General features: G+C 48.5%; 1 protein-coding gene across 4 annotated transcripts in view; it reads left to right on the top strand.

The window, feature by feature from the left end:
* The window catches only part of ST6GAL1 (ST6 beta-galactoside alpha-2,6-sialyltransferase 1), a 124,321-nt gene that overhangs the window by 23,043 nt on the left and 85,275 nt on the right, over positions 1-16,003 (top strand). For all 4 annotated transcript variants that reach the window (XM_044251961.1, XM_044251959.1, XM_044251962.1 and 1 more), the window contains exon 2: positions 4,533-4,676. The gene's annotated coding sequence lies outside the window, so the exon portion shown is untranslated. The remainder of the gene's footprint in view (positions 1-4,532; positions 4,677-16,003) is intronic.

A 16,003-nucleotide genomic window follows, 5' to 3' on the forward strand; every position in this document is an offset into this window, starting at 1 on the left:
ACGTATGTGTATGGCTCGGACTGTGGAAAGGGCTTATATGTCTCCTTGTACATCCAGGCTGGCAGCTAAAATAGGCAGAGTCAAAACCAAAGGATTGTCGCCGACAACATGTTAACAACACAGTCAAAGAAATGAGCAGGAGCTCCCCTCTTTGGGTGTTTTACATATGGCGGTGGCAGAAGAGCTTCCTTTTTCTGTTTCTCTGGAAATACATTCTTTACACCATTTCTTGTCTTGTCAGAGCCCATGCATTCAGTGTTGAACTCCTTTTTAATTTTAGCTTTTGTTGAGAGAGCTTGGAGGAGTTCTGTCCTAACACTGGCAGAAGAAGGCCTTGGGGAGGCAGGCCAACATGTAGAATTCTGGCCTTGTCAATTCCCAGCTTTGGACCCTGACTAGTTACTTAAGCCCTTTTCCTCATCTGAAAATGGAGAAAACACTCCTTGCCTCATAGGATTGTATGAGGAATAAATGAATAATTTAGTATATTAAGTGCCTGGCACACAGTAGTTGCCAAAAACATTTAAATTAAAAAAAAAAATAAAGGAACACTGTGGTTAGCCCTTGGTCTGGTACAGAAGCCCTATATAATATTGGGTCTGGGCCCTATAGATGAACCTTCCAGAAGAAACAAGAGCTCGCAAGGAAAGGGAAGGCAGAATAATCCAGGAAGTCTTTTGATTTTAGCAGAAATTCTTACTGTATTTTGGTGCAATGTCTTCTGATCTGACTATAGAGCTCAGCAAATTGTAGAGACCCAGACCCTGGAAAGTTTTATGTACAAGGATCGATAAAAGCTCTTAGCCAATTTAGATTCCATATCCAAACAATCAGAGCCGTCGCTCACATTCCAGATAATGTGGAATAATGGAATCAGGGTTCACAGGGCTATCTGTTACCCCAAGGCTCCTGTGTGCCTTATGGTGATGGCTCATTTAAACCAGGGACCTGGGGCCCGAGCCCTATGCTTGGGATAGGCTGACCCATTCTCTGACTCAAAGCCAAGCCCATTGGTAACGGTCCTCGTTTGGGGGATGCTTATATCAGAGGATGCTGGGCCATGAAATTCTCCTGGTGTATGTGCTTGGCTCATTTTATGAACTTCTTTGGGTTCTTTGGGTCTTGGTGGACTGTCTGTCCTGGGTCTGGTCTGTGATCAGCACCCACACCTTGTATATCTGAAGGAAACACCTACATGAAGTGTGAGGGAATAAGGTGGCCTCTCATTTATCTGCTTTCTTCCTTAGAACGTTCTTCTGATGCTTCGGGGGCTGCCAGAGGGCCTTAGCTAGGAGCTGCCAGAGGCAGTCAGGTGAGGGAATAGGGCAGGAATTGATGGGGCAGACAACAGGCCTGGAGCACACAGAAGGCCTGGAGTACAACTTCGGCTGGTTAGGCTGTGGGAGACAAGTGGGGAAGCCAAAGCTGGATGTCAAGCCAGTGACCCTGGTGGAATTGGAAGGAAGTCAGGGAGCAGAAGTCACCCTGATTACAGGGACCATCAGTTTAGCAGGTGCTGTATGAACGCTGCAAGGAAGCTCGCCAGGATATAGGTGGCTCAGGGGCAAGGAAACACAAGGGTCCTCTGTGGTCAGCTGAGTGGGTCACACCGATGGGGTGATAGGCGGAGTAAATACAAGCCACTTAATAATAAAACCGTGTTATAGAAAAATCTACGGTCTGTAATTACTGCTTTGTTATTGTTTATTACTTATGTTTCTGCAAAGTACAAGTTGTACTTGCAATCCAAGACTGGCCCATCAAGTTGCCTCATCTGTCAAAAATCCAGCTATAAACTTGGGAAGGAAGTTAAAAAAAAAGAAAGAAAAAGAAACAAACAGGCTTTTGAGCAGCCACAATGGATGGCCAAAGCCCAACCCCAAAGCTGTGCACTGGGTGATGGTGGGAGAGGTGAGAAGCTCTCAGTCCTAGCCCTGGAAGACTTCAGTGAGCTGGAGCCAGCTGGGACCCCAGAGCTGCTCTGAGTCTAGCTCTTCAGGGATTTCTGGAAGGGATTCAGGGGATGCTTATAGGAAGAAAAAAAGAGGAAGTACAGATGAGCTTTGCAGTTTCTAGAACATCACCAAGCATCTGCTCTCCCTGGGGTGCACAGTTTCCTGTGTGCCTCTCCCTAGGCCTCTGCCCTGCTCTCTTTGTGGGCCAGCTTCCTCTCTTTCTACAATGCCCTGTGGCCCCATCACTTGATCTTGTGCTTGACGTTCATTTCTTCTAGCACCCCTACTACTCTCCCTTGAAGCTCAAGGCTCCAACACTAGCTGATTGTAGTCTTTCTTCACAGTTGCTATTTTGAAAGTATCTGGGCCAGCTCCCTTATTTAGATGAATTGCTTTTAAGTCCAAGTTCCACCCTTTGTCCATCAGGGGAGGCCCCACATGTGAGTATGGGTTGGGTAGCAGGGAGACAGGTAGAATGATTTGCCTATTTGAGTAATATGGGAGCTCTGCAAGCCATCTGCTAAAGGATTTAAAAAGCATAAATGGAACCTCGCATTCTCTCGGTGGTCTGCAGGTTGCTGTGGCTGGAGTGTAAGGTGCCTGGGGTGGAGTGGCAGGGGTGCTGGTCAGCTGGGAAGGGGCATGAGGCTTGGCTTCCTAGTGTCTTTGCCTGGGTCACAGGGCCACGGAAATCCATGAAGACTGTTTAGACAGATTATGTGGTGAACTATTCATGTCTTACTGGAGGTTTGGCCTGGAGCCAAAGGAGGGATGAGGAAGGCTAGCTAGAGAGAGATGGAGAGGGGGGGCCTCTCTTCTGTTACAGGGACAGGTGCATCAGCAGCTCCTAGTACCCCAGCCCTGGGAGTGCCTTGCTCTGCTTCCTTGCTCCTCTTCCCTGGGGAAGGCTGGTTATGGGCAGGTTCCCAGGTGGTCACCAGCCCAGCTGCATTTCCCCTAGAGATCTCTTCCCAGCCTGCCCCAGTCGCTGCACCGTGACTGTGGTGCCTGGTGTTTTGTAGGCATCAACCATAGACAGCAGCAAAGCACCCAAAAGCTGCTAGTGACTTTTTATTTTCTCGCATCCCCTGACGCCTCTGTCCTTGGCTCTGCTCGCCCCGAATCGTTGCAAGACCTTGACATTTCCATACCCTCAGTGGCTTGCTTCATCTTCGCTTTCATCTGGTGGGACGTCCTCTTAGTGTCTGCGCTCTTATGGCCCCACTGTTGTTTCTCATGACATCCCAGGGTCTCTTCCTCCTAGACACCACACTTGTGTGTTACTTCTCCTCTCTGTTCCGCACGGCTTTCACCTTTCCCCCTTCCAGTTCCTTCCTGCGCATCCCCTGCCCAAGCTCGATTAGGGAGAGCTCGTTTAATCACCATCGGGGCTTACACTTGGGCTGACCTGAACGTGAACAGGACAAGTGTGCTGAATGTGCTGGCACCGGCTGCTCATTGGCACCGAATGTTACACTCATGGTGAAGGAGGATGTGGGGGAGGGAGAGGCCGGGTGGAGGGGAGGGAAAGGAGGCCAGGTCCCGGCACCTCTGCCAGTGCCCAGAGGGGTTTATAATGCACCCAAATCCTGGAGGCAGCAGGCCAAGGCTGAGACATTTGGAAACTCCTTGAGTGGGTCTTAAGGAAATAACCATGGATTTCCCCAAAGATTTAGTCTTAAGGACTGTTTGTAATTACCAAAAAAACATTGGTGACGGCCCAGAGGTGGGGTGACAGTTCTGGTCAGGCCACTGAGGGGCAGGTTCCGTGACCCCTGCGAAAGGTCGCTGATGACATGGTGCTCAGCCTTACTTCGCTTTAGTGCATCTTGGTAAAAACTTCAGATCACCAAAGAAAACCAGGAAGGGTGTGTTATCTGTGGTTATCTTGGAGAGAGAAGAATAGGTAATTTTTTTCCTTCTGTTGACTTAACTTGTGTTTCTAACATTCCTAGATTGTTCATAAATTTCTTTGACACTTGGAAGACTAACAGTCACTTTCAAAACAAATGGCCTCCACCCAGACAGCTATAACAATAATCGGGGTTGAAAACTCAGTTTCCATTAAAAAATGCTCTCAAAGTAAATCAGGACTCAAATTCACGTTTGTAACATTACACACACTGTGCTGTCGGTCAAAGGGAGATGGGGCAAGGGTGCAGTATTTGTTGATTGAAATCAGCTATCGATAAGCCATATCTAAACATGAAACTTGGGGCCAGAACTGTAGTTTTCTTTTCTTTCTTTCCTTAGTAAGAACAGCAAGTAGCAGAGGATTAAGGGGCCATGGTAGAGTTTGCTTTGCTTCACCTACAGCTCACGGAAATGGCTCAGCCCCAGAAGGGGTAGGTCTGGGCCAACAGATGGGCGGTTTGAGCCCTGGAAAAGCGGCCGGCTCTTTTCAGGTGGGGCTGTCCTTCTGGAAGGGGCTCCCAAGTGTCAGGAGTGACCAGGGCGGGGTGTGGGAGGAGGAAGGGTGCTAACCCTTCTGCATGTATTAATATTCGTGCTTCTGGAGCTCTGTCTGCAACTTTTCTTTATGTGCCTGTGGTTGGTTTTTTTTTCCTTCCTCTGCAGGCAAGGTAGAGCCAGCTGTGTGGAGCTTTGAGGCCAGCAGCCCAGAGAGAAGCAGTGAAATCCTGGAGTCCAGCTGAAATGAACTGGCCTCCTTGAGCCGGCCCCAGCCCCTGTGCCAGGCCAGGCCTCTGTCCCAGCACTGAGGTAAGACGACCTGAATCCCAGGTTGGGGGCAAAGAGGGTAGAAGGCCTTTTCTTCTGAGGAAACCTCTTCCTCTAAGGCTCAAGGGAAAAGGAGCCTTAGTTGTTTCTGGTACAGTCCAACCGTCTGCTTCCACCTCCACCTGTTGGGGGGCAAGGTCATCTGATGGCTGAAGAGACTTTGGTTTTTCAGAGCACGGCTCATTGACTCTTTTTTTTCTTTTAAATATATTTTTTTAAAAATTAACATATAATGTATTATTTACCCCAGGGGTACAGGTCTGTGAATCGTCAGGCTTACACACTTCATAGCACTCACCGTAGCACATACACTCCCCCGTGTCCATAACCCCACCACCCTCTCAACCTATGCCACTCCCCTGGCCCGCACACACAACCCCTCAGTTTGTTTCTTGAGATTAAGAGTCTCGGCTCATGGACTCTTAACAGGGAGTTGTAGTTTTTCGATTGCTGGTGAAATTGGAACTCCAAAGGGAGGATGAATTTGCCTTCCAGGTAAGACTGCACCAGATTCAGGTGAACGGCTAAACTTGGGTGCACCTGCTCTGTTCTCCCAGGGAAGTTGGGCTCTTAGGAAACTCTCTCTTTCTCTCTCATGCCCAAGGGAGAGAGAATGACAAATGATGTGGGGAGGTGATTGCAGAGCATTCCACTCAGCTCACTAAAAAATGACTCATTACTCAGGTATGTTCTGATTGCAAAGGTGCTATGTGCTCATAAGATATTTGGGAAAATAACAAACGTGGAAGAAAATGAAACATGGCTGAGACCCAACCCCTCTAACAGTCCTTCAGGTAGGTTTCATGATGGCTCCTCTTTCAGCCCCCAAAGCACATCTACTCCTCCTGGCAGGAGGCAGAGATGAGGCAGAAAGAACACTCAACTAGGAGCCAGGGGAATTGGCTTCTAGTCCAGAGGCTCTCAGAGAGCTGATTTTTAAATATTCAGGAATTTTGCAAACGGCTTGTTAAACATTGTTGACAGCCGGAAATTGGCCATGGTGGGGAAGTTTTACAGCATGGAAATTAGCTAGTGCTACAAACCAGGGCCTTTTGGTTTCGGAGAATCACATTTCCAGCTTGCTGTACACCAACAGGCTGGGAGACATGAAGCAAGTGCTTCCCTGCCCCGTACACCCTTCTCCCTCCTCTCCTATGCCTCTCCATGAGCACTGGTTGCATGGATGAACAGGAGAGTTCTGGTCTTCTTACCCCGAAGACAGTTTCGAGGCTCCCTGCCCATGGGAGGGGGTTCAGTTGCTTGGTAAACCTTTGGTTTATCAGTGGAGAGAAGTCAGCTGGCTCCCCCACCCCGCCCCCACCTTGGCCCTCACTTCTTGGGAAATCTGTGAATTACTGACGCCCTTTTATAAGGGCAGATAAAAACTCTCCTTTTACTGACAGACATCTGGGGCATATTTCCTTCCTGGAAAAATCAAGGAGTTGGTCAAAGAAGTGTGAAAAGGAAGCCCCAGTGCTGCTAGATGTGAGAGCCAGGACTGAAATTAGAGCTTTTGACTCTTAAACTCCACTGGGGGGTGGGGGTGGGGGGAGTGGGATAGAGGGGGGTAGGAAAAGAAGGACCACTTCCTGCCAAATGTGAAATGTAAACAAAAGCCTCTTTCTTCAGGGTCCTGCTGTGGGCAGATTAGAGCTAATTAAATTAGCATAACGAAGTCTCAGCCTCTGCCCTTCTCCCTCTACTTTCAGAAACTTTGGGCTCCCTATGTTCCCCCACCCCCCACCAACCCCTTCATGTATCCGAGAGGAGGGGATGGCGAGAAGGTGGGGACATCAGTAAATACCAGTTCGCCTTGTAGAATTGTAGTTGAGAAAGATTATGAAGGGGAAAGAACTAGAGGGGCCGTTTAGTCCCACACCCTCGTTTTAAGAAGCCAGGTCACACAGCTGGTGACTGTTGGTGGCTGAGGGGGAAGGCAGGAGCTCCTGGGAGGCAGAGAACGAGGCTTGGTGGAATGGAGATTGCTTAGGAAGCCTCCCAGTCACTGAGCCCTTGTGTGTGACCAGCAAGGGGACAGGATGGATGGTCACCGGGGCCAGCCCTGCCTCCACCGTTCTCAGATCCTTGTAGCTGCTGCCACAGCCCCAGCTCCTTCATGCAGCGGGCCCCCTGGTGTGCTTGGAATGAAGAACCCTTCCTCATCAGGGATTTGCTTTTCCAGGTCAGTGAAACCAGCTGGGCAGATGTAATTCTGAGGGCTTTTAGGTGTAGGAGGAAGGGCAGGGAAGGGTAGGGAAAGCTTTGTCATGGCTCTAGGCACTGTGCTTTGTGCTCTGTTCAGGATCTCACTGAATGACTCTGCAATGACCTAACAGGGTAGGTTTTTCTATTCTCATGAGCCAGATGTGGAAATGGAGTCTCTCTCACAGGTGAAGAGACTTGACCGAGACTGCAGAGCCCACAAGCGACAGAGATGTAAGCTGAGCGGGGCTGGGACTCCACAGCTTCTCAGAATTAGTGGGTGCTCCTCACAGCAAGTCGGCGCTTACATGGGCAGCGGTTCCCAAATGCAGTTCGGACAAGCAGTGTCCCTTCCCTCGGGGTACGCCCTTCCATCTCTGCAGCTTTGTGAACAGCTGTGGGGGAGTGCTTGGAGCTTCACAAAAGGCCACACTGTTCCTCTCAGACACGGAGGGCTCTTCAGTCTACAGTAAGATAGCGTCAGAGCTGGGAGTAACCATAGAGTTCTGTAGCATGGTCCCCTCACTCATGTGACACCTCGGGAGGTGAGCTGGGGTGCTGCTGACCACAGGTCTCTGAATCATCTGGAAGCAGAGGCCCTCTCAAGGGAACATGTCGAGGTGGATCTGTTTGGTTTTCCTCCCTGTTTGGATAAGTGATTATTCCTCTGCCAAGAGGGATTTAATTCAGCTTCCTAGATACTGTGTACCCAGCCACATATCCTGGCCTGTTGGGGCAAAAGAGAGTTTGGCTCAGCCTTGAGTGTACAGATACGACAAGGGACAGGGGAGGAGCGCTCCTACATCGTGACTATATATGACATATATTAGCTCATAGTCCTACATCACCTCCAAGAATTCTAACGGGCTCCCAGACCCCTAAAAACAGAATTTTCTGTGCTTACCCTGTTAATGAGGGAACAAAGCAGCAAATGGTGGGCTAGGATCTTTGGAAGATTGTTGCAGAGGAGGTAGGGCTGGGGGGAGGAGGCAGAGTGGCAGAGGGAGCGGTTTGGGTTGGCACTAAGTGGGGCAGGTGTCTTTGTGGAGCTGGGGTTGAGGGGGAAGCAGCATGGACAGTTTCGTAGATAATCAAGAATCTCTTTCCTCTCTGGCACCCATCAACTTTAGGAGGAGGAAAATCTCACTTCAGGGGGGCACTCGGAGTGTGAATCAGGGCTGAAAGCGGTCCTTGGAAAGCTGGTCAGTTGGCCTTCATATCTTCCATCTGAGGAAAAGGAGGCCCAGAAAGGGGAAGGGCCTCATCTAGGACATGAGTGGAACCGGAGTCTGCTCTCCTGAGTGTCTGGCCAGGATCCTTCCCACCAAGCTGCTCTAGCTGCACAGGGAAGGATGTTCCCAGGGGCAGGTCCAGCCCTCTTCCTGCCTTGGCCTGTCTGGCCCCAAACCCGTGAGGGGCTGGGTTTGGACGTTGGAGGAATCTGTGGCAATGGCAACCCAGTAGGGAGAGGGTGACCTCTCAGCGAGGCCACAGATCCCTCTAGGTCTATGATGCCAGCCCTTCACCCTCCTCTGTTCACATCCTAGACGTCTTGTGGAGCCACAGGGTATCATTCTGGCTTCTCACTGGGAGTTCACCATTGTTGGAAGACCTCACAATACAGAGAAAAGTGCCCCAGCTTTGAGGACATTTGAACTGAGTTTGAGCCCCACTTGACCGTAGTTGCACGACTACCTGGCCTTTCTGACTGTTTCCACACCCGTAAAATGGGGGCTGAAATACCCCCACCTTGAGTGAAGATGAATAATTGTTTATATAATGCTCTTCCCACAAGTAGATGCCTGGTGAATCGTCCCCATTTTTTTTCTCATACAGTTCCATTGAGGTCTAATTGACAGACAACATATTGAAACCTTTACAGCTTGATGAGTTCTGACATATGTATACACTCATGAAATTCTCCCTAGAGCCAAGTTAATGAGCATAGCCATTACCCCCGAAGTCTCCTCCTTCACCTTATCCTTTCCTCCTCCCATGTCCTGCCTCCCATTCCCAGACAAAGCCTAATCTACGTTCTATCACTATAGTTAAGTCTGCATTTTCTAGGACTTTATGTAAATAGCATAATATAGCACATGCTTTTCTTACTTTCAGCATAATTTTTTAAAGTTTTTATTATTTTAAAAAAGTTTTTATTTAAATTCCAGTGGTTAACCTACAGTGTAATATTAATTTCAGATGTACAATACAGTGATTCAACACTTCCATACATGACCTGGTACTCATCACAGGAACGCTCTTTAATTATTTGACATTCATCCATGTTGTGTGTATAAATAGTTCATTATTTTATTGGTGAATAACACCCTACTATAAGGAAATAACACTCTCTGGTTATCCATTTATTTATTAACAGACAGTTGGGTTGTTACCAATTTTTGGCTATTAAAATAAAGCCAATGTGAGCATTTGTGAAAAAATTTTTGTGAGGACCTATGAATTCTTTTCCCTGCCTCAGCACCCAAGAGTACAATACTTGGGTCCTATGGTGGGTGTGTGTTTCACATTTTAAGAAGCTGCCCGATATTCTAGAGTGGTTGTACCATTTTGGAGTTTCAGTTGCTCCATTTCCTTGCCAACACTTGGTATGGTCAGTCTTGTGAATTTTAGCTATTTTAATAGGTCTGTGGTGGTATTTTGTGATTTTATTTGCATTTCCTTAAAGAAATGCCCATTAAAAAATTTGTTTGTCTTCTTATGATTGAATTGGGTTCTTTTATATATTCTACAAATAAGTCCTTTATCGGAGAAATCTGAAAATTCATTTTCCAATTCCGAGGCTTCCGTGTGGTGAGGGATAATGGCACATAAAATCTTAATTATAATTCAGTTGAGAAAGTATGTATAGGGAAGTACAAAGAAAGATAAATAGTCTTTAAAAAAAAGGATTTATTTATTTGAGAGAGAGAGAGAGAATGCGTGCATGAGAAATCTCACAGGGCGGCAGGCAGAGGGGAGAGAATCCCAGGCAGACTCTGCATGGAGCCGGATGCTGAACTCAAATCTCACAACCATGAGATCACAACCTGAGCCAAAACCAAGAAGCGGATGCTCACCCAACTGTGCCACCCAGGCATGCCCCCGAAGATCAGTCATCTTAGCACAGGACGTCAGGGGAGCTTCTAGGAGGTGATGGTGTATGCCAACTGGGTTGTAAAAAGAATGAAGAGTTAGCTAGGTGGAGGGAGGGCCATCTGGGTTGAAGTTTGTCCATGCAGAGGCATGGCAGTATGAAATATCTTGCTGCATGTGAAATTATATGTAATCTAATCGGAGGATTCTGATTTTGGAGAAGGATGTGGGCTGTAATCCCAGCTGCCCTGCTGATAGCCTATGCACCTCTTTTTTATTGTGTTTTATTTTGAAACCATTGTAAGTTCACTGGAGCTTGCAAAGATAGCACAGAGACGTCCATGCATCCTTCATTCAGTTTGTTTCAAGGGCTTCATCTTACATAATTAGAGTATAATAGCAAAACCAGGAGTGTGAGGTTGGTACAACGTGTGTATGTTTCTATGTCATTTTCTCACATGGGTGGATTAGCAGAGCCACTATTACAATCTGGAGATAGACTCTTCCATCACCAGAAAGATCTCCCTCCTGCCACGCTCTCATTGTCACACCGCTGCGGCCCCTCCCCTCTGGGTTGCATCTCTGTGATTTTGTCATTTTGAGAATGTTCTGTACATAGAGACCTACAACATGCAACCTTCTGAGACTGGCTTGCTTTCAGTCATCATCACACACTTCCGGTCCATCCAGGCGGTTGGATGTATCAATAGTTTGCTCTTTTTTGTGTGACTGAGTGGTGTTTCATGGGATGGATGCACTAGTTTCACTATTGACCTTTCTTGAAGGACATTTTGGTCATTTCCGGTTTTTGGCTATTACAAATAAAACCGCTCTGAACAATTTTGTACAGGTTTTTGCGTAGATGTAAATTTTTGTTTTTCCAGGATAAATGCCCAGCCGTGCAATTGCTGAGTTGTATGGCGAGTGTAGTTTTACTTTTTTACGAAACTGCCAAATTATTTTTTGGAGCGGCTGTACCATTCCGACCAGAAGTGGGAGTGGGAGAGACCCACTTTGCCTACCTCCTTGCCAGCTCTGGGTAGGGTCATATTTTCATGTTAGCTGTTCGGATACGAGGGCAGTGGTGTCTCATTGCCATCTTAATTTGCATTCGTCTGATCACTGGTTGTGTGACTCTTTATGCACCTTCCCCGCTGGCTATATGAATCTGGACCCCGTCCTTTTAGAGAAACAAGAGGAGCTCATGCTGATAACCCCCATCCCTCATTTCTGGAGCTACCCTGAAGTCTGACTTTTTTGTCCTTTGACCCAGTTAGCAATTCCAGGAGATTTTCTTCATTGTACTGGGTGGCTCCAGGAAAGTGGTATTTTCTAGATCTGTGTATTTTTCCAGGGAAGGTTTTTTTTTCCTTTACCACAGATGAGCAAACGACCTGTGAGTGTTGATTATTTATTTATTTATTAACTTTTTTTACTGTGCTCTGAGGTAAGTTCTCTCTCCCCATCCTGTCCTTCCCTGATACCAGTATGCCAACATGTGTATTTACTGGCAGCCGAGTTATAAAAACCTCTGGAATTAGGCCAGGGTGGCTATTTTCTCAGTGTTTGCAGGCCTGAAATGCCAAGGGAATCTGCCATGGCCTCAGGCCTTCCCTGTGATCAGCATTTCACGTTTCTTCACTCACAAATGGGGAGGCAGCTTTAATGTGTTGGGGAAGATGTGCATGTCGCTAACAATTCCACAGCATTTATTCTGTGCCAGGCACCAAGTGCTTTCTACGTAGGCGCTCATTTAAGGCCCACAGCAATCCTGAGTTAAGTGCTATGAATACCCCACTTGACAAATGAGGAAACTAGGGTCCACGAGGTCTCATAGCGAGTACGTGGTAAGTTGGGACTTGAACCCAGATGGTCTGGCACCCAAGCCTATCGTCGTCGTCACTGTACTGTACCATCCTGCGAGGACAGGTGGCACCTTGTGTGGAATGCACCTTGATGTTGGAAGCTGCAGGCCTCAGGCTCTTCCCTTGGGGACAGGGTGGGGGAGAGGAGGGCATGCTCTGGGTGTCCTCTGGGCTGTCAGCCCTTGGTGATGGGCAGTGGGAAAAAGAATCGCTAGCAAGTGCTTTCCCAGGGATAAAGGGGCGTTCTTGGAGGCCTGCCCTGGGCATGGGCTGCTGTCCAGGTGTGAGTGAGGCTCGGGCCCTGCGCCACAGTCTTGTGAAGACACGATTCTGTTCCATGATCCTGCTGTACACCCAGGCCTGGCTCATGCACACTGTGGGCAGAGGTTAGGAGGAGGATGACGTGGAGGCTCTGACTTTGGGCAAAGCACCCACTTCACTGGCCCCCAGACTCTCAACCACCAGTCTGAGCACTGATAACCTTGAGCAGGCTCTGAAGGGACTCCCCTCCCCAGAGATGACAGAGAAGGATATTGGCCTTTCCAGACTGACCGATCTGGGTTCTGGTTGCAAAACCTCTGTTTCCACCTGTAAACAGGACAATAACCATATCTAGTGTCTAGATTGCAGTGAGGCGAAGAGGGGCTCTGTTGTGAATTGCCCTAAAGAATGTTGGTTCCCTCTTCTCTCCATGGGGCCCTTTCCAATCTTAAATATCCAGCTTCATGGCGGTACTGCCCTGAAAGAAAATGGGTGTGTGTCCCTTGTCCTAATTCAGTTGGCGAAGAGGGTCCATTCACTTGGTCAGTCAGCTCAGTTGGCTCTTTCGTGACCCTCTACCATGTGCTTACTTCTGTAATAGGCCCTGGGAACCCAAGAGCTGGCTCCTTGACCTCACGTAGCATATGGCCTACACAGAGAGACAAATATTAGTTAAATAATAGCCTAGCTGAGTGTGACATCATGAACTGTGGAATTTCTGTGGAGGAGGCTCACGGGTACTGAGTGAGAGAGCCGCAGTCTGAGGCTGGAAGACTTCCTCAGGGGAGCGATTCTGATCTGGGTCGGATTCTTTAGCCTCGTTCCACTGAAGAGTACCAGGTGGAATGTTCTGTAGGATCGGCTCACTTGACACTGTGTCCTGCTGACTGACCCGAAGCCTGGCCACCCTGATGTTCTCTCCACCCCAGCAAGCCTCACTGTTCTGGGAGGTTCCCCAGACCCAACCATTGGCAGTTGCTGCTGACCCGTGGGGGCTATCACGGAACTCAGAGCCACACCTTACAGGCTGGTTTGTTTTTAAGGCTGTTTGTTGTTAAGTGTGCTTGTGACTCAGGGTGTTACTCAGCCGAATGTAGTACGCTACCATGAAATCACATAGTTTTTAAAACAACTTTACTGAGGCACAATTTATATGTCATGAAATTAACTTCCTTTAAGTGTAAATTCAAGGACTTTTAGCACATGTCCCGGGTTGTGCCACCATCCTCACAGCCCAGCTTTACAACATTTTTTATTGTTGGAGGGGTCATTCATCATCATATGGAAAAGGCAAGAAAATTATTTTTTGTTGGAAATCATTCCGGAATTACTTTTTCTGGAGTTAGTTCTGTGATCCCAGCAGGAGGATCTCATTAATTCATTCAATTAGTATTTACAGAGTGGCTGCTGGAGCCCACAGCTGGGCTAGGTGCAAAGGGGAGGAGAGAAATGGTGGCAAGGGCAGTTTTCCTGTGGTCGGCAAGCTTCCTACCGAAGACACACTGTTCTGTGTAGCCTGCCTGCAGGCGTGGGTCTCAGCAGGCCAGGTGTTTGCTTTCCTCCCTGTGGCTCGTCACTGAGGACAACACAAGGGCCTTGCTTTTGCAATATTGACATATTGAAAATACTAGTGGAGCTGAGAGAGGGAAGTGTACTCTCCGACATCTGCAAACAGCTCTAGGCTTTGCCAAGCCTGAATGTAGGACCTGCAAAGGAGGAGAGTGGGTGTGCTGTTTACAGTGCAAAGATTCCACTGGTGGAATTGGGGTGAGCAGTGAGGGTGCCTGAGGGAAGAAAGGACCAGGAGCAAAGTCAGGGCAGGGGGCTCAGGTGAATTCAGGGAGTAGGGGTTCATTAGGTCCCCTACAGCTTCAGGGCACATTTGCATATAGTAGAGTGTTGCTAGGAGGCTTGGGGGTGGAGTGGAGGTGAGGAATTTGGGCTTAGTGGAACAAACATGGAAGACACCATTTTGTCTCCAAGGAGGGGCCTAATTGTCCAGAGTTGGACTTGGAGCGTAGACTTGCATGTAGAGAGAGATGGGAGGAAGGTGCGGTGCAAGAGGCTACTGTGAGGGCCCTAGTATCAGGTGATGTGGACATAACTTTGGCTGGGCCAGTGGGGTGAGGAAGGAAGAAGTGGAGGGGAGAGAAGTTTCTATCAGAGGAGAGGAGAACGTCTTCCTGTTCCAGATGCTTCTCTTGGGGTCCAAACCTACCTTACCCACCTGCCTCTTGCACTTCAACTAATCCCTCACAATCAGCTTGTTCAACACCAGACCCACTGGCTCCTCCCCACACTGTCTTCTCCTTGGTGGCTGTGCTTTTCTCCCCTACACGTCTCCATCCCCTTCTTCTTGCCCAGGAAGAAGGAGAGGAGCCAGAATGCAGAACACTACCTGCAGAAGGCAGTGCCATAGAAGGTGATGGTGAGAGATTTCCAGAGAGGGAAGGGCCAAATGCCAAAGATGGACACTGAAGAAGGGCTGGAGACTCAGGACCGGTAGTGGCCAGGCAAGCCATGTGCCTTAGGTGCCGAATTTAAGAAGGCACCAGCCCTGCGCTCACCTGACCCCGAGGGTGTGGGCCTCCTTAAATTTTGCACTCCAGGTGCCTGCCTTACCCTAGTCCTGGACTAGGTTCCTGGAGAGAACTGGTCTTTGGGAGAACACTGGTGATCTAGGACAAAGCAATGCCTTTCAGCGGAGTCAGGATGGCAGGATGAAGAAACTGTGGAACGGTTTCTTCAGAAGAAAGCCTTCTGTGGGAAGCTTCTTGAAGCTGTGTGAGGGCCTATGTGTCTCTCTCTTCCCCACCCCCAAGAAGGCACCTCGGGGTCTCCACGGACTTTCTAGGGTTCCTGGAGCATAGTTTGAAGAGCACTCATCAGCTCCAACCCCCATAAGGTTCTAAGACCCACAGAAATGCACAACTTTCCAAGGCCACACAGGCAGGTAGGTGTGACCTTAGAGTTCTCCCTATACTTTCTTTTGGCTCATCATCTTCAGTTTTACACTCTCTTTTTATCCCCTCCAATGTCCTTCCCTGCTCCATATGAATTAGAAATAATTGATACTGAGGGTCTGAAGATACTTGAAGACTGTAGTCTGAGCTGTCCATTTATCGAATGCCTGCTACCTATCAAGCACTATTTTTAGGGGCTTTTACATTCATTGTTTTAATTCTGTAAGAACCTTTCCGAGTAGATATCATAATCCCATTTACCTGATGAGGAAACTGAGGCTCAGAGAGAACAAGCACTTGCCTATATTCGCAGAGTTACGCAGGTGCACTTGTGTCCAAAGCCTGTGTTCTTTCTCACACTACGTCTTTCTTCAGTCATTCAGACTGACCAAGCCTTGCTACCAGGCACTGGATTTGGTGCTACTGTAGTACAAAGGAGACGGAACCCTGTTAAGCCCCACCCTGCTTGCAAGGGTCGTGGGCCGGCTGTTCATATGTCTCCTGTCACAGGTGTCTCTGGGCTGCCTGGGGTGGTCGCAGGGATTTCTGGCTGTTGTAGAGATGAAATCCATGGTCCCATTCACTCCCCAGTCAGCAAGTCATGTAGGCTCTTTTCTCTGTGCCCCTGGGATTCTGGAACATTCCACCAACACACATTCAGGCAATACAGTCAGTTTGCTCTGCAAGGAGATTGACCCCCCCCCACCCCCCCTGCCCCGTTTCCCTGCCTTTCTTGGCATTTATCACCAGTAGTTTCCTTCGGCCCCCCACCCCCCTAGAGAGCTCTGATTCACTTCCATGATTTAGCCCTGATAAAGGCAAGTTATTTTGGCCTCTAATGCCCTCAGCCCCGGTGAGAATTTGGACCCAGTGTTTTCACTTGTCACGTCAGAATGTTTGCCAGAGTTTGCGGAAAAAGGCCTGT

Source organism: Neovison vison, chromosome 6, assembly GCF_020171115.1.
Source record: "Neovison vison isolate M4711 chromosome 6, ASM_NN_V1, whole genome shotgun sequence".
Lineage (NCBI taxonomy): Eukaryota > Metazoa > Chordata > Mammalia > Carnivora > Mustelidae > Neogale > Neogale vison.